Source organism: Parasteatoda tepidariorum, chromosome 3 (genome assembly GCF_043381705.1).
Source record: "Parasteatoda tepidariorum isolate YZ-2023 chromosome 3, CAS_Ptep_4.0, whole genome shotgun sequence".
NCBI classification, from domain to species: Eukaryota; Metazoa; Arthropoda; class Arachnida; order Araneae; family Theridiidae; genus Parasteatoda; species Parasteatoda tepidariorum.
Window position 1 is genome coordinate 32004943 of NC_092206.1, and position 19443 is coordinate 32024385.

The window sequence follows — 19443 nt, forward strand, 5'->3', positions numbered from 1 at the left end:
TAAACACCAGTTATTTTAACTGAAAACAATCTAATACTTTTAAGTTTCGGTTCTGGCAACTGGAATTTACTAATTTGAAGCTAAAGTGATACAATCAAGATCATACTAATTCTCTGAATACATGAACCGTTTCATTTTCACGCAATCGAACGATACGCAAATAATTATTTTGCACTTAATTTTTCTAAAATGACATTTGGAACCTGAATTTACTTTTTCAGTAACAATCAAACAGTTTGATGGCCTCGTTTTTAAGTGAAGAAATACAAAAAAACTGATTGTAAACCGGTTCAAGAAGATTACAATGTCAAGGTTTTAATAATATGCGCTATTTTTATCAATATGATTAAAATTGCCATGCAATAAACAGTTTGAGGTCAGCGATGGGCTACGTTTCAATAATTTCAAAAAGAACTTTCATATTTTGAGGGTGCAAAATACCTAATTACATGCCCAGATGAATGTATAGATCAGCGTCTTGTTCCAATAAAAAGATAAAATAAATAAATAAAATAACAAGCTCAATTATGAAAAAAGAAACAAGGAGATTATAATCTGCGGTCAAATTGTAGTATCTATTTTCTTTATTTTCAAGTAGACCATGGCTTGCCTTTGGAAACAGGGTTACCGTGCTAAATTTGTGAGTATCACGATAATTCATATAAGAAACTTAAAACTAATTATAATCAGAGAATCAGGAAGGGTTCAATAGAGAATTAAAGTTAATTGATACCGGCTGTCCTTGCAATTATCTTAAAGGTTTGTACAATTATATCATGAGTATGAATTTCAATTTGAGTTAAAGAGCCATCATTAGCGAGCAAAAGAAAGAGTCCAAAGTAATGATTTTGAATCTCTAATAGAATTTTTTTTTTAAATTTCTGAAACTTCAATAGCTTAAATTTAGGACAATAGATATGTTACATTAAATATTTAAATTAAGAGCTGGATAATTTTTTTATTCTGAAGAAAGGGTTATTTTATTTCCGGTAATTTCTCAAAATCGTTTGTTGTTGTTGTTTTTTGTAAAAATTTTTTCTTTCGAACTACACAGACCTAAGATCACAGTCTGAAAAATGATAGAATATATTTAGTTTTATCAATAAATTAAATAGAATAATTAAATAGTAATTAAATAGAAATTAATTAATAATTAAAATAAAATAAAGTTTTTGAAAAGTAGTTTGCTACGTCAACGTAAAGTTTGAATTTAATAAAAGTAAAATAATCCACTATTTTCGATGTACAGATAATTTATTTTACAAATATTGACTTTTTATCGGGTAGGTCAGGTAAATTGGAGTAAAAAAAGTATTTAATCAGTTAATTCATAATCAAATCATTTTCGTTAGATAAGTGAAGAAAATTTTGATGAAGATTCTTATTAAAAAAATGGCTACTTATATACTTTAATTACATAAAGTTTGATTGTTTCGATCGCGTCATTCAAATTTTAAGAAAAAAAAATTTAAACTCAATGTAATATACAACTACGCCCTTATTATTTAACACAAGAAAGAGTGTAACTTAGTATATACCTATATTGCCCAAAAGCAGTCAAAATGATTTCCTTGGGCAATCTAGTGTATATATATANATATATATATATATATATCTATATCTATCTATATATATATTATTTAAAAATTGCCATAGTCGCTCTGTAATATTAATTATAAAAGTCTTCGCTACTTTCGAATTAGACTGACAGTTTTGGGAGACTATTTACTGTGGATTAATATTTATTCTTGTTCTTTGAAAAATGATGGCAGCGAGACGGATATCCATTTAGCCAACAACAATTGAAGTTAGTTGAACTAAAGCAGTTTACATTTTGTTCAGTATTTCAATTGTCCATTAATAAAATAACCAAACGAACAAAAGTACCCGTGGCCACACATTCCTTAGTCGTAATTAGAGTCTCTTCTCAGAAGTATCAAATTAATCATGTGTGAAAACATAAAGAAACAATTAACATTCTCAGCATTCCTATTTGACCAATTGATAAATAAGATATGAATAGATGAAATCGACATACATGCAGTTCATTGTATCTCAAATTGGTATAGTAAGTTATGCATTTCAGCTGGTCTATTATTAAATATCATCACAATCTTTTGAAAATGTGACCTAAATATTGAAAAATTTATTTAGTCATGCAATAAAAATTCAACTGATTTACATTTGTTAAGTAGACGTTCGCTTTTACGTTAGTTAGAAATTTAATACAAAGCTCACCTTTATTTTCGTTTGGATGCTTCGGTAGTTTCATATTTTACTAGAAATCGGAGCAAGTATAGTTAAACACCAAGGCCGTAGCCAGGACATTTTTTCGGGGGGGGGGATGGTAAGAAGCAAGGACAGTTTCAGACATGCAAAGTAGGGGAAAACATTGTAACAAATATTGTTTATTCTGTTGTTTGCAAAGGTTAAACTAGTAATTAAAAATATTACATAATAATTATTTTTCAATTTATATTACATAATAATTATAATCAATTTGTAAACAAAGTTTACGAATTGATTATAATTAAAGACATGCGACGGGGATTTGAAGAAAATTTTTCGATTACTTTTTTAGGACAAACCGGAATATCCCGAAATATGCTTAATAAGGTTAGTTAATAAAAGGTTTGATTCGATAGTTTTTGTTTTTCTTTTTACTGAGAGGCTCATAGAAAGACTAAAAAGTTTGAATCCCAGAATTTCGGGGGGGGGGGATTTGTCCCGACGGTCCCCCCCTGTCTACGGGCCTGTTAAACACTATCTTCTTTTAATCAAAGGACAGAAGGCCTCATCTCATAACAGGAATTTTAAATTTAGTTCCATCAAAAATACATTAATTCAATGATTCATGAATGCATTCAATGATTCGATTACATACAATGATGCATTAAATCATGATTACCTTCAATGCATTTAATGATTCAATTACATACAATGATGCATTAAATGATTAATATTTTTACTATGAAATCTGCAGTATTTCAAGTAAATTAATGAGCATAACATTATCTTAAGGATCATTCAAAAACTAGATTGACCTGGATCAAATTTTTTAATTTCTGGATAACGCTGGAAGATTGAATTTTCTATTGCTGGTTGACTGTAAATAATTTGATTTTCATTTTCCTAATTCCTTTTATTTTAATTTTATTTTCCTTTTGATTAAGCATATTGGCTTTCCAAATATGTATCGAAAAACACATAGAATTACACTTTTTTCTATATATGTTACTGGCTGATAGCATAGGAGGGAAAAATCTTATGATAAAGAAAAATTATTTTTCCTTGATTTAAGTTCAAATGCTTGATGAAAAAAAAAACATTAGCTACCGACTTCTATCATATTATAAATTGGTACTCTTCAGCAAGATAATTGTTTAAATATAAAAAAAACCCTTCCCTTTCTTTTTATACAATAAAAAAATACCTGCAAGCAACGCAGATTACTTTATAGTTTTGTACGCGGAGAGGAAATTTCTAAACGAATCGTGTCAAATTTAAAGAAGTTACTGTGAATTCGAAAACATCTTTAGAGACAAAACACCGTTTTTTATGAAGATGAAACGAAACCAGAAAGAAAACATCATTATTTACGAAAGCTTATTTCATATGTGCGTCAGTGCAAGAAGTGATATATCTTTCGTTTTTTGTTTAGTTTTCAACTTAAACATTTAACAATGTTCCACTCTAAACTCATAGTTAACTCATGTAAAAATTAAAAGTAACTATTATTACTTTTTGCAGTTCATTGTAATCGCTAAGAAGTATTTTGTTTTTCGGTGTACTTCTTTGAATTATTATTAATTTTATATATTATTATTAATAATTTTATGGTAAAAATGGATTTTACAGCAAAAGGAATTTAACGGTCAAAAGAATTTTACGGTCAAATGAATTTTACAGCTACATGGATTATATGGATACTGCACTCATAGTGCCTGTAGATTTTGCTGTAATTTTATCTGGAATTTTTTTACAATGTCATCAAATGAATGACTGTTCGAAGAAATTATTATTTTTTAAATTGCTGTTACTAACAGCGTTAAAAAACATAATCAACACATTCTTTTAAAGAAACTTCCCATTCAAACATAATGGACTGAAATTAAATTACAGTTGAATGCAGTTTTTTTCTTCCAAAAATACAATTTTACATACTTAATATAGTTCTAAAGTTTTTATGGCCTGTATGCAAAAACAGCGCTTACCAGCAATCATATAAACAATTGTCAAAAATGATTAGGTGCAACATTTGTATTTCAAACATAGTAACCTTGTCACAATTTTTTTATTTCAAAAAGCTAAATCTTTCGTTTTTGGCGTGTTAACAAAGGGAAATTAATGTTCACAAAGTAAATGTTTCTATTGTCAAGGTCCGTGACACTGAATGCTACCAGAAAATTTTACTCGTCATCGGGTAATTATAAATCAAGAAAGACGTCATATACCACCTTCATAATGTCCTACTTCGAAACTTGTAAATAACCTCTATCTGGGACAGTTGTTTCAATTTCTATGTTTATGATATTTCAAACATCCTGAATGAGATTGCAAATATGCTTTATTGGTTATCTTGGTTAATATCAAACAGTGCTAACAAAGCACAAGGAAATTCTAATTTGAATTTCTCAAATACTAAAGCAACCTAGCCCATTAACTTATATTTACAGCTTTTCGTATTTTAAGTCTAACAAATATAATCTTTTTTTATTATAAATTTACTCGTTTCTTTATTTCACTTAAAAAAGGACTGTTTTAAAAATTGAGCGTAAATAGTTAATTTTAAAAGTAATCATGTATGAAAAACAACGTCTATCAGGAATAGTTTCGATTTCTATGTTCATGATAGTAAAAACATCCTGAATCAGATATCAATGTCATATGTTTCATTATTTATATTGGTTTACATCAAACAATGCTAACAAGGCACAAGGAAATCCTATTTATTATCCCATTGAATTTCTCATATTCTAAAGAAATCTAGTCCATTAACTTATATTTACTGGTTTTCGTAACTTAAGTCTAACTAATAATATAATTTTTAGTTACAAATTTACTCGTTTCTTTATTTCACTTGAAAAATAACTGTTTAAAAAATTGAGCGTAAATAGTTAATGTTGTTGTTGTTGTTAATTTACGTCGCACTAGAGCTGCAAAATGGCCTATTGACGACTGTCTGGGAAACATCCCGGAGGATGATCCGAAGACATGCCATCACAATTTTGATCCTCTGCGGAGGGGATGGCACCCCCGCTTCGGTACCCCGACGATCTGCGAGCGAAGTCGAGCACTTTACGGTAGCACAGTTTAACGAGGACCAATACCGCACACTCTCGGTCCCTACAAATAGTTAGTGTTAATGATAATCATCAATGAAAAATAACGTCTATCAGGAATAGTATTTTCGATTTCTATGTTCATGATAGTAAAAGCATCCTGAATCAGATATCAACTATGTTTTATTGGTTATATTGGTTTATATCAAACAATGCTAACAAGGCACAAGGAAATCCTATTGATTATCCCATTGAATTTCTCATATTCTAAAGAAATCTAGTCCATTAACTTTTATTTACTGGTTTTCGTAATTTAAGTCTAACTAATAATATAATTTTTAGTTACAAATTTACTCGTTTCTTTATTTCACTTGAAAAAGAACTGTTTTAAAAATTGAGCGTAAATAGTTAATGTTAATGATAATCATCAATGAAAAATAACGTCTATCAGGAATAGTATTTTCGATTTCTATGTTCATGATAGTAAAAGCATCCTGAATCAGATATCAACTATGTTTTATTGGTTATATTGGTTTACATCAAACAATGCTAACAAGGCACAAGGAAGTCCTATTTATTATCCCATTGTATTTGTCATATTCTAAAGAAATCTGGTCCATTAACTTATATTTACTGGTTTTCGTAATTCAAGTCTAACTAACAATATAATTTTTAGTTACAAATTTACTCGTTTCTTTATTTCACTTGAAAAAGGACTGTTTTAAAAATTGAGCGTAAATAGTTAATGTTAATAATAATCATCAATAAAAAATAACGTCTATCAGGAATAGTTGTTTCGATTTCTATGCCTGAATCAGGTATAAACTATGCTTTATTGGTTATATCGGTTTACATCAAGCAATGTAATTTTTTGATATAAACTAATACTAGGCACAAGGAAATTCCATTAATTATCCCATTGAATGTCTCAAATTCAAAAGCAATCAAGTTAATTTCCTTATACGGGTTTTCGTATTTTAAGTCTAACAAAAATAATTTTTAGTTATTATAAGTTCACGCGTTTCTAATGCAAATAATAATCATAATGTCAATTAATCAGCAATTAATAATAATCTTAAAAGTAGTTAATGTTAATAATATCATCAATGAAAAATACCGTTTATCTGGAAAGTTGTTACTGTTTTTATGTTTATGATGGTGCAGACATCCTGAATCAGATATCCAACTATGTTTTATTTATTACCTTTGTTTATATAAAACAATGCTAATAAGTTACAATATAATCCAATTTCTTATCGTAATTTTAATTTTACGAATTCGCTAGCAAATAATCTAATATTTAGTTATTATAAATAGATTCGTTTCTTTTTTACACTAGACAAAAAATTGAGAGTAAAAAAAAATTAAAGTTAATAATAATCACCATTGAGAAATAGCATCAATATGGGATTACTGTTTAGGTTTCTATGTTTATAATTGTGAATACAATATGAAATCAGGTGTCAAATGTGTTTCAATATTAATCTTTGTCTGTATCAACAGGAGGCTAAAACTCCCTTAATTGTTTCTTATTCGTCATTATTTTTTTCCCTTAAAAACCATTATTTTCCACAAAAACAATGAACATTTTGTGTTCAAAATATACAATGTTTATCGTTTTATGCAAGAAAATGAGTTAGTCTTAACGGAATGATTGATTACCTAAATTTGAAAAATAGTGATCTATACTTGAAAAAAAATTAACCAAAGGAATATAGATTATGTAAATCAATACGAAGAAATAAATGAGAATTAATTTTACTCGTTAACGAGACACAAAACAGTTCTAATTAGGAAAGGTTTTCATTTCCCTTGTATAAGTTATTTTTATTTTTAAAAATCTCAATATAAATGTTATGATTTATATTTGGCAGCATGCAATCTTTCTCTCAATTTTTTTTACATCAACTCAAACTATGGCTTATGAAATAAAGATCTCGAAAGAGAACAATAATTTTTCTACAACACTAAAGGATAAATAGCCAATATTTAAAGCAAAAAAATCTGAGAAAAAAATTCACGATAAAAGTACTTAAAACTCCAACTTTTGAACAAATTGGAATTTCGGATAAAACTCACGTTAAGTTAACAAATAAAAATGGCTCTTTAAAGTATGTCAATTTTCAATTCCATAGTTGTGTTTCAGCAGGCAGAAGATCGACATGCTTAGTATTTCTTACAAGAGGTTTGACAGTCTAAATTTGTTGAACAAATTATATTTAGATCTATATTTGGCAACATGCAATCTTTCTCTCAAATTTTTTTTACTTCAACTCAAACTCTAGCTTATAAAATAAAGATCTCGAAAGAGAAAATAATTTTTTTTACAACACTGATAAGTAGACAATATTTAAAGCAAAAAAATTTGAGAAAAAAATATATAATAAAAGCATTTAAAACTCCAACTTTTGAACAAATTGGAATTTCGGATAAAACTCACGCTAAGTTAACAAATAAAAATGGCACTTTCAGCATGTCAGTTTTCAATTCTGTACTTGTATTTCAGCAGACAGGAAAACGACATGCTTGGCATTTCTTACAACAGATATGACAGCTTATAATTGCTGAACTAATTATCAAATATTAATTTTAGTTTATTCCCCAGTACTCCATATACATTTTTCCTACACATTTTCGTAATTTTAAGTTTAAGTCAATTACTTTTTGTGTAGCAAAACAAAATGTAACGTAACATCTTACGTTTAAAACAGCAGTACTTACGAATTTTTAAATAGACAAGGAGGATCTGCCCCCACTCAATCCGCTCGTCTACCCCGCAATTGCTTCTCATTAATCATTGATTTTTCCCCCTTAAACGTCGATATTTTCCTTAAAAACACAGAAACTCTGTGCTAAGTTCATAGAAAATAATGAATTTTTCAGCATACCAAATTCTAACTCTGAATTTGCATTCCTGCTGCGTATAGAGCGGCTAGTATGGTTTTTTTCATACAAATTTAACATTTAATTATTCTTGAACTTAACTTTTTTCTATTCTATTGTACTGCCGGGATATTTTCTACACTCAAAATAGCGGCTGCTCCGGCGGCCCTTTCAATTTCTTAATACAGAGAGTAGATATCCAATTTGATACAGAGAGTAGAAACCCAATTTGATATCGAGAGATAACGAGAGTAGATACCCAATTTGATACAGAGAGATAAAGAGAGTAGATACCCAATTTGATATAGAGAGATAAGGAGAGTAGATACCCAATTTGATATAGAGAGATAAAGAGAGTAGAAATCCAATTTGATATAGAGATAAAAAGAGTAGATACCCAATTTGATATAGAGAGATATAGAGAGTAGATACCCAATTTGATACAGAGAGTAGAAACCCAATTTGATATCGAGAGATAAAGAGAGTAGATACCCAATTTGATACAGAGAGATAAAGAGAGTAGATACCCAATTTGATATAGAGAGATAAAGAGAGTAGAAACGCAATTTGATATAGAGAGACAAAGAGAGAAGATACCCAATTTGATTTAGAGAGATAAGGAGAGTAGATATCCAATTTGATATAGAGAGATAAAGAGAGTAGAAATCCAATTTGATATAGAGATAAAAAGAGTAGATACCCAATTTGATATTGAGAGAGTAGATACCCAATTTGATATAGAGAGTAGAAACCCAATTTGATATATAGAGATAAAGACAGTAGATACCAAATTTGATATAGAGAGATATAGAGAGTAGAAACCCAATTTGATATAGGGAGATAAAGAGAGTAGATATCCAATTTGATACAGAGAGATAAAGAGAGCAGATACCTGATTTGATATAAAGAGATATAGATAGTAGATATTCAATTGGTAAATGTACGCTAACATACGAATCTCTTAAAAAAACTAATGCGGTTTTGTTCATTTTATTTAAATTTTCAAATGTTTGTAAATTAGAAATAGAGCAAATAATATTTTAAGTTTTGATAAACTAAGAACACCAATTATTGTGTTGAAATCGATCATTTTTCTGCTTTTATTAAGTATTTTAAAATAACTTCAAAATAATTCAACCAAGTGTATTTTTATTGCTTGTGAGTCAGAAATGCGGTAATTCATTTTAAGTTTATCTTAGTAAACAGTAATACTTTTAAAATTTCTTATTTCCTGTACCAAACTTAAACGCATGAATTATTTTTTAAATTTTATTTTCTTAATATCGAATTGCTGCTTAAATGGTGAGTGATACTTGGTGTTGCATTACTTGTTAGTTTTGATAAAAAATACCTCAACTAAAATGAATTTATTTTCAGATCTTTTATATTACTCATTTACTTGGAGGTGAATATTATGTTATTAGAAATACGCTACTGAATTTATCTTTTATAAAATGTCTATTTTATAACTCAGCAATTTTCTTGTGTTAAAAGCTTGGTGCACGTGAACATTAAAAATAAAATGAGCTTCCTTTTTCTTTAAAAAAAAATAAACCTTCCATCAACAGAAAAAAATAAAAAATAAAAAACATCTTACACAGGAGTTACGATTTTTAAATCAAAATGAATTTATAAATAAAATAATATCAAAATTTGTTCAAAACGTTGTGAAAAAAAAACTTTTCTTTTTTCTCTATAAGTAGTGCGTATTAATTATTTTATTATTAGAGTAATTGTTTTATTCATTTAATATAATTTTATTCATTATATTTATTGATTTTAATTTAAAAATATATGAATATCGGTTAAGCTAGGAGAGTCTCTTTCACAAAATTATTTTGTTTACTATTTATTCTGATAGATTTTATCAACAGTATACAAATATGTTCAAGAAGAGGAACTCAGTTTATCCTCTTCATTTTTTAAAACCAATTTTTATGCAGTACGCAAAGCCAAAAAATATTAATTTCTTAAAAAATAACTGCAACTTGCAATTCAAAAACATATATGAAAATTTTACCAATAAAATAATCTAAATTTAAAAAAAAATGTCTTCTGAAATTTTCTTTTTTTTATAAAAAATATTTCATTTAAAAATTTTTTTTTTAATTTCATTCGGAGAATTAAAAATCCATCATGACTAAAAAACATTAAATAACAAAAACTCTAAAATAAAATTTTGCAGTAATATTAAAAACACTTACTTTACGATTGTGCGAAGTTTAATAAAATTTTGTAGAATGTCCAAATAAAATAAATTGCATGCATTCCATGGTGAAAGATCAGAACACAATACCTCAGTTAACTAACACAATATTCCAGAGTTTGATATAAAATCGAAAATTCAAAATAAACAGCTTGTAAACTAAACCAATAAACAGGTTTCATGATCAAGTTCGTACCTAAGCATCTGTTTGGAACTAAACATAACATTCCAGTGAGAAAACCTCCTCTAAAACATCGAGAATACCCCAAAACAACTATACCGATTTTTCTATTCGTTTGGAACGAGTTTTCATTTAAGGATCGAAATGCTAATTTAGAATATTTTTTTCAATTATTCCCTTTGTAAGGATAAGAACTATCAAAGCAAGATGGCTTTCAAATCATCCGTTTTCAAAAAGTTCTACAATTGCTCATTGAATGGGCGTTCTTCCATCTCCGTGTGATTATGTGTAAGAATTGATCGTTCCCTTTTCCACATAAAAAGAATCGTCAATACGTGACACTTAATTTGAATCTCAAGAGATCCCTTTGAAAAAAGAAAATTTCTTTTTTTTGAAAAATTAAAATCAAAATTAGTTTCAACGATGACCTAAATACTTTTCATTTCAACTTTTCTTTCAACACTTGCATTAAAATCGAACAATACATTTTCCACTTTTAAGAAGCGGGAAACGGAAAAAAAAAGTAAATAAAGAAGCAGAAGCCAGTCTACAACTCATCTCCGAAGCGGAACGAACATCCATCCCGGATTTAATAGCCATAATGAAAGAATATTCTGAAGTAGGAATAAAAGAAACAGAAGTTAGTATTACTCGCTATTTTGACCATATGGGTTATAAGGAGTAAGGAAATGCATTTGAAATTATAATTACAGGTAACAGCTTATTTTTTTTTTAGAAAGAACAAATCTGATGTTTGGAAATGGAATAAAATTAGTATTCATTATATTATTGAATTACATCACTAACAGTTACAACTTCTAATTCAATTTAAACAACTTGTTAAATTTATTTATTTTATTTCATAAAATAACAGCCAACCCAATTCTGAGTTTACGACTACCAATGTTCCTCTCCGCAGCCTAGTAATTTTCAACCTAACCCAGAACACAAGGTAACTCCTGGATCAAGAAATGGAATAAACTAGTCTTCGCGGAGGACTTTTTTGATGAAACTAACCAGCATTTACGTTACATTGAGAGAAAAAGAACGAAAACTTCACCCGGTTTTACGTCAGCACTGTGGACTATACGAGTTTGAAGCAGAAATCGTATCAACCAGCCACCACTGGGATTCGAACCTGGGTCACATCATTCAGAAACGTAGGCTCTATCCCCTAAACACCAACGACTCAGTTTCTTAAACTTTGCTTTACTTTATTACCGTCGTTGAATAGCCGACCTAATTTTGTCTTTACGACTACAATATTAAACTGCGTAGCCATGTAAGTTTGAACCCAATCAAGAAGACAAAGGAACTTCTGGATTAAATATTGGGAGAAATTAGCTTTCGTGAAATTAGCTTCCAGGTGAGGAAAACCTCTCACGGTTAACCTAGCAGGGTAGGGGATTCTAACTGATGATCCGTCGACTACTACGGGTATTTTACGCTTCCACCGTGGTCGGGGTAAGTCAGGTGCAAAGTTCGAAATGACCAGCCAACGCTGTGATTCGAACCTGGCCACCTAATTAGGAGGTGAACGCTCTATCCATTGAACCACTACGGCTCAGTTTTTTAAATTTGAAGAAATCAGATTTACAGACTTTAACCCATGACCTGCCAAACACTGAGAACATTTTATGGTGCGAGTAACTGAAATATGGTTTATCCCAATTTAAGGAAGTGGCACCATTCTAATATGGCCTCATTGCAGACTGTTTTCGACCACCTCTTCCAAAAATTGTTCTTTCAAGTTGTTTAAAAATTTTAATAGTTGAGCTTTTTAACATCTAAATAACAAATGTATTTAGACAAAAACGCGGCAAATTTTGCTGCGTTTTTTCAGTAAAAAATGGAAAAATTAGGTGGCATTGAATTAAAACCATATGAAAAAATTTAGACATACTCTAAGGTCTCCAGAAAAGGATATTAAAATACAAAAATTATTTTCAATTAACATGAGGCTCACCTACAATTAAATTTATTCTTTTAATATATATTAAAATATATATTGTTATAAAGTAATTTACAGAAAAAAATTTATTAGAATAATCCAATTAACAGATTATAGAAATATAAATAAAACAATAGTTATAACTAAAAAAAATATTGTGTTATATCAATTGTAATCAAAGCACCAAGTCAAACTTTAAAAACCAGAAACAAAAATTATAATAAACAAATAAAAATATGCAGAATTTTTTCAGTGGTAGATAATATTTTTAAAAATAGTTTTAATTAAAATTTTAAAATAAAAATAAAATATTGAAGCGACAAGGAAAACGTTTCTCTTATATAAAAAAGTGGATTTCTTCTAAATTATTACTCCACTGAAGTATATTTTTCTATATGACTAGAAAAGAAAATTCCATTCGTTTTTTTTAATTATTATTCATACGCATAAGTTTTAAATAAACTTTGCATAATGCATTTTTAGTAACAACATTTCAGTTCAAAAAACAAGTATTTGGATGCTTTTATATACATTTTTAGAAAGTCTCACGTTTTTAAGACCACCCTGTAAAGTTATTCAAGAAGTTTTATGAGTATGTTTAGAATATTAAATAATAGTCATTAAGCACAGTTTAAAGAAAATAACACAGAAATTGAGTAAAAGAGAATTCAATCTCGTTTTCCATACGGGAACAATGAAATTTACATTTCCATTCGTTTTTTATTTTTAATTTTTTTATTGTTTAAGAATGCGTCTATGAGTTATTGCGTACTTAATGATAAAATAGAAGGGTAAATGCAAAGGTCTGTTTTTTGTTCAACTTTAGTGAAACAATTTATTTTAAGTATATCTTTAACAATATTTTCAACCATATTATTTTTAAACTTTGTTTTAATCTTATAGGTAGGGAACTAATTTTAATTCAAATTATAAAAGCGTTTCGAACGCGTAACAATTCAATTTTTATATTATTATTTTGTTCTACGAAAGCTGAGAATTTAGTAGTTTTAAAATTAAACAGGTGGTAACAAGTTGTAAAATATTGTTAATACTAAAAAATTTAATCTAATTAATTTTTTAAAATTTTATTTGCTACTACACAGACGAATTATTATGGGTTTTTAAAGTAAAATCTATTTACATTTAGAATACTATAATCTAAAATTTGAATATTAAATATAAAACTAATTTAAAATATTATTGTTTAGTCATTTTGGAAATGGAATAAATTTAGATTACTATTTTGTAATTTCAGAAATTGATTCAATTTAGAATATTATTATATGACTTTAAACTTAGAATGTACTGTCGTATGGTTATTTTCAAATTTTAAAAATAAAGTTTTTTTCATTTAAATTTTAAAAATTTACATTATAATAATTAATTACATAATAAATATTAATTAATAATTTATTATTGACAATTTAATATAATGAAATAATATTAATTAATTAATAAAATAAGTAATAATAAAGTAATAATGAAGTAATTAAATTAATTAATAAATTTAAGTAATAATTAATAATAAAATTAATTAATAAAATTAAGTAATAATTAAGTAATAAAAATTCATTAATAAAGTTAAGTAATAATTAAATAATAAAATTAAGTAATGATTAAGTAATAATTAAGTAATAAAATTGATTAATAAAAGTAAGTAATAATTAATTAATAACATTAATTAATAAAATTGATTAATAATTAATTAATGAAATCAATTAATAATTAATAAAATTTATTAATAATAATTATAAAATGAATTTATATTTCAAAATACTACGACTGCTGGCGATTTGTAGATAATTTTTCAGTTAATTATTATAAATTTTCATTATTATTAGTGCTCGGACTGCAACGTATTAATTAAACTGATTTGAAAATTTTTGTTTTAATCCTTAAATCCATGCATGACGTCACAACAGACTGAACTCAACCATCCGAAAGAATGCAGTTGAATGAAAGAAGAATGGATGTTGATCTGAAATATGGTTTTATTCATCTTTAGGTAGTGTTCGCAAATAAATTGATCATTAAACTTGTAACATATTCTAAATTTATAATTCAAAGCCATCACTGGACAAGATAAAACAAAATAAATTAAAAAAATTAATGAATAAAAAATAAATAAATAAGAGTAAATAAAAAAATGACGATATTAACAAGAAACAGGATTTGATTGCCAGGAAATTTATTTATTTACTTATATCAGTTATTCACCTCTCTAGAAATTTTTATTTTATAAGCTCGTGCTCGGCTTTATGACGAAAGTAACAAAAATAGATAGATAGAAAGAGAGAGAGATTAGATATTTATAGATATAAATCTCAACATTTTTATTGAAATTTTGAAAAACATAAAAATCTTAATTTAAGATACATAAAAATCGTTTCCAATATGAATATACAAGTTATAAAGATACAAGTACATCATTAAGAGATCGTTTAAGAGAAAAAATTATTTCTTATATATTTCTTCTCATTAATTTGTATTCCTAAATTTAATTTAAGAAAATTTTAAATAAAATGACCAGGAATTCAATATTATTGTAAATTTATTTATCACTTATTGTTATAGGAAATTATTTATCTTTCATTGATATAGGAAATTTATTTATCTATGTTATTTATTTGTCTGTCTATAAATTTTTAATTTATAAGTTTGCGCTCACTTTGATGACGAAAGTAACAAAAATAGATAGATATAGAAAAAGAGACGGATATTTAAAGATACAAATTTTAATATTTCTGTTAAAATTTGAAAAAAACATAAAAATCTTAACTCAAGAGAGATAAAATCCGGTTTCCAATATGAATCGTTATAATGATATATGTATATCATTGTAACATTGCTCACGAAGAAAACTTATTTCTTACATATTTCTTCTCATCATTCCGTATTTTAATTTTTTTTCTAGTATGATTGATTATTTTTCAAATCCAGAAAATCGTTTATTTTTTAATGATTCACATATTACCAAAATGTCCTTTCATAAATTTATTATAATTACTTTTTTTTTTAACAAATTGAAATTCGTTTTATTGAGAAATATTGAAAGAGATGATGAAACCAAAAGAATGTTGAGGATCGGCGTGCCACCTAGCGGAGAGCAGAGTTCTTTTTCCTGAAAATTCATTATAGTTATTGCATTTATTAATTATTTTTTTTTAAGATAAATTTTTCAGTTTTTTTTCTTCAAATTTTATTAGTCTAAATACAAAAAAATAATAAAAATTTATTATTGTAACTTAATTTGCGCATGAATATATCATAAGGGAATAACGTTTCATATTAGCATTTTTGAAGCTAAAAAAGAAATCTAATTAAAAAATTAATTGGCAAAATTAGTGGTAATTAGAGGTAAAATTAGCAAAAATTAATCAAACAGAAATTACGATTTATATAAAGTTGAAGTTGTCGCAATTATATTAAAAATTATTTTTGATGGAAGATTTAATGTTTTGTAAAGCTTGAATTATAACATTTTAAAGTACTCATAATAAGGCGAAAAAAATATTTTTTTCTATTATTAATTGTAAAAATATCATATTAATATTTGAAAAAAATTAAATCATCTTAATTGTGAGAAAAAAAATCTATAAATAATCTGTACGTCAAATAGTATGTTTCTTAAAAGTTGAGGTAATTGAGTTAAAAAGTTTGCTTCCTTTTTTCTTTTCCTTTAATTCTTGGAGAAAAATGTAGAAAAAACAAATAAACAAGAAATGGTAATTTTTTTGCAAATGAATTATAAGAGAAATTTGTGCTGAAATATGTACGGCAAAGAGGACTTTTCATAAAACTTAAGTTTGATAAAAACTGGAGTAATTAGATTAAGCAAATCCTTTTTTTCTTTGACAATTTCTGTCGGATTAATATTATTACAAATATTTTAAGGATCTAAACTATTGTAATATTAATATTTTTAACAATTTGCAAACATATAAATATTGTGCAACAATTCAATTACTATCAAAATTCAATTACTCACCGTAATTCATTACAGTATACAATTGTTTAAATAATTCAGAAAATAAAAATAAATGATATGCAATTTCATAATAGTCATTTAGCTCTCAAACTTTTTACCAATACACTCCTTTAATGTCAGCTACATGGGCTTGTCTTCTTCTTTTAGAATCCAAAAATTTGAAACATTTTTTTTAAAATAATGTAGGAAAAAATGTCTTTAAAAATCTCTAACAAAGATATTTGATCAATTGTAATTGAATGTTTGTAGATTTAATATATTGCGATGAAATAGTGAGAACAAATCATAATTATTTTAAAGAAATTTTTTTTTTAATGAACAATACATTTTTTTTCTTCCTCTACAAATACATGAAAAGCTGAATGGATGAAAGGGCATGAATAATGTCTTGGAAAAATTGATCTTTATCGGAAAAAGTTCTTATTTTAGTCTTAGTTAACTATACTACATTCACTCCCCTCGCTGAGTTTTTTTAATTTCGAAGATTTCATTGGATTAAGAGTTTCACTGATATTGTTTTGATAACGAAAAAAAAATGATTTAAGTGCATTTGGGGGGGGGGGTTACAATAAACTATTGACCTTTGAAAACCTGTATTTTGGTAGTAAATTGAACCACCAAAGATGCCAAATAGATATCATCAATTGTAAGCTTCTGAACAAGAAATAAAAACATGGTAGAGTTATCATTTCCTACTAGTATCGGCATAGAAAACTTTAAAGATCATTCGTTTAAAAATATTTCATGCGAAGCAAAGACTAGTTTTAAAATAGAAGAAGAGTTAAAATAAAAACGTGGCTTAAAATTCTTATTTTGACATGCATTGAACATCAATCAATTTTGGGTACCACTTCGATTTAAAATATTAATTTCTAAATTTTAAGAGAATTTCAAAACCTTTAAAGTTAGGTTTTCCAATATATATGTATTTGTGTTTTATTTTTTTAATTCTTTCGTTTAATGTGAGAAAATTTTGCTATCTATTTATCGTTTCAAAGATTAAATTTTTTTAAACAAAATAGGTAACTTTTTACAATAACTGTTTTACTTACATTATTTACCAATAATTTTTGGACAACCCATACATATTGGTGGAGGTAGAATTATGGTTTGGGTGTTTCTCATATTATGAACTGCAATCCCTGATCCAGATTTATAGTGAGTCCAATGCCAAAATCTTAGTGGAAGATAGTGCCAACACTTAGTGGTTTCCTAAATTGTGGCAGTTTCAGGGGTAACACTTATTTTATTTTCAAGAAGACAATGGTAGCTAGCATGAAGCGAAGTTCATCAAGAATCGGTATGGTTACAATGGGGTTAATCAAATGAACTAGCCTGCCTGGAACCCAAACCTGAACCATATGGAGGATCTCAGGGATAAGTTGAATCACTAAAGCATAAAAACTTTCAAATTCAGTAAACAAAACTAATAGTCTTTTTCCATCCAGGGGGGGGGAAATGCCATAAATTGTCATCAAAGGATTTGTTAAAAATATATCCCAGGGTTTGAAGCTGAAACTGCCTTTTATAGGGATGGACGAACTACAAAATGAATAAAAAAAATATTCTTCACTCCAGCCAATACAGGAAGGAAAAAAATAAACACTTGAATTTACGGATAGAAACTGTCAGCCAATGTGCTAGTATAAAACCACTTCGCTGAAAAATACTGTTATGTAAAAATAGACGTCTATCTTTTAAGCAGATAAGTACTGTTATTTTAACAAAATACTCTATAGAATAAATTTGTGGTCGATGCGAGCGTAAAGCAGCTTTCGTATGACCAGTCGACTCAGGGATTTAAATCTGAGTCATCTCACTGGGAAGCGTGCGCTCGGGCCGCATACCAATTTATGGTTGACTTCGCAAGATGGCGGTTATTGATTTTTTCTTGAAAGTTACACGAGTAGATTCCATTAAATTGTCACAGTTAAGGAAAACATGACCATCCAAAATAGTGCACTGAAGTTTGACTAAAGTTTCCATTCTATCATAAGAATAATACCCCAGGCAATAATTATCCAGATCTTAATACTTCTTAACCCCCAGAAATGTTTTTAGAAAATGTTGTCAAAAACTTTTCTGATCAGGGAAATTTGTATTACATTTATATCTGTTATTAAGTTGCTGTAAAGAGTTTGATTTTTCTTTATTATTCCCCATTGATTCTAAGTTTTCTTCATGGTTCAAAGCAAAGGGTTCATGGTTCAAAGCAACGAGAAAAGAAAATTTCGCTAAACACTGCTGAATGTCATCTTATCAGACAAGTCAACAGTTCAACAACCGTAGGGTAATCTAATTTTAGTAAAAATAAAAACCCCAAAGAATTTTATAATTTTTTTTTCGTTGACAAAAACGTCAATTTTCCTCGAAAAAGGGATATTTTGACAAAATTTCTCTTAAACACAAAAAAAAATTCTTCTCTAGTTATATTAACAAAATGTTAGTTATGCAGCAATATTTTACTCAAATAACAGCTATATAACAATACGATAAAAAAAGACAATAAATATGAAAAAAAATCTTGGTAAAATCATAATTTTTTTAGCTAAAACATAATAAATTTTTCAACTGTAGCATTCAATAAAATATCCTCACGGCAATTAAAATTTAATAAGTTTCTGATTATTAACAAAATCCTCTTAAAAAATGAAATAATCGAAGGTAAATAAATTTTGTAATTTTCATCTTGAGTTTTCCTGACATATGTATATACAGCAGATGTAAGTAATTTAGATGTTTCTAAAATATGTAAAAAAAAAAGCAAATATTTTTAGTTTCTAAATTTACTTACCAAACTACAGCTGATTTACGTATCCATTTTGAGTTTATTCCTTAAAAATAGTGTTTAAATTTGTAAAAGTATTTTTTCAAGTAATCCACGCAAATCTTCTATTCACATCAGATTCACAATAAAATTCAACCCCGGCACAGCTTGATTCTAGTGAAATT

General features: G+C 27.2%; 1 protein-coding gene across 1 annotated transcript in view; it reads right to left on the reverse strand.

The window, feature by feature from the left end:
• The window catches only part of LOC107439947 (serine proteinase stubble), an 83642-nt gene extending 64199 nt beyond the window's left edge, over positions 1–19443 (reverse strand). Inside the window, exon 1 of the mRNA XM_071178478.1 lies at positions 19286–19443. The gene's annotated coding sequence lies outside the window, so the exon portion shown is untranslated. The remainder of the gene's footprint in view (positions 1–19285) is intronic.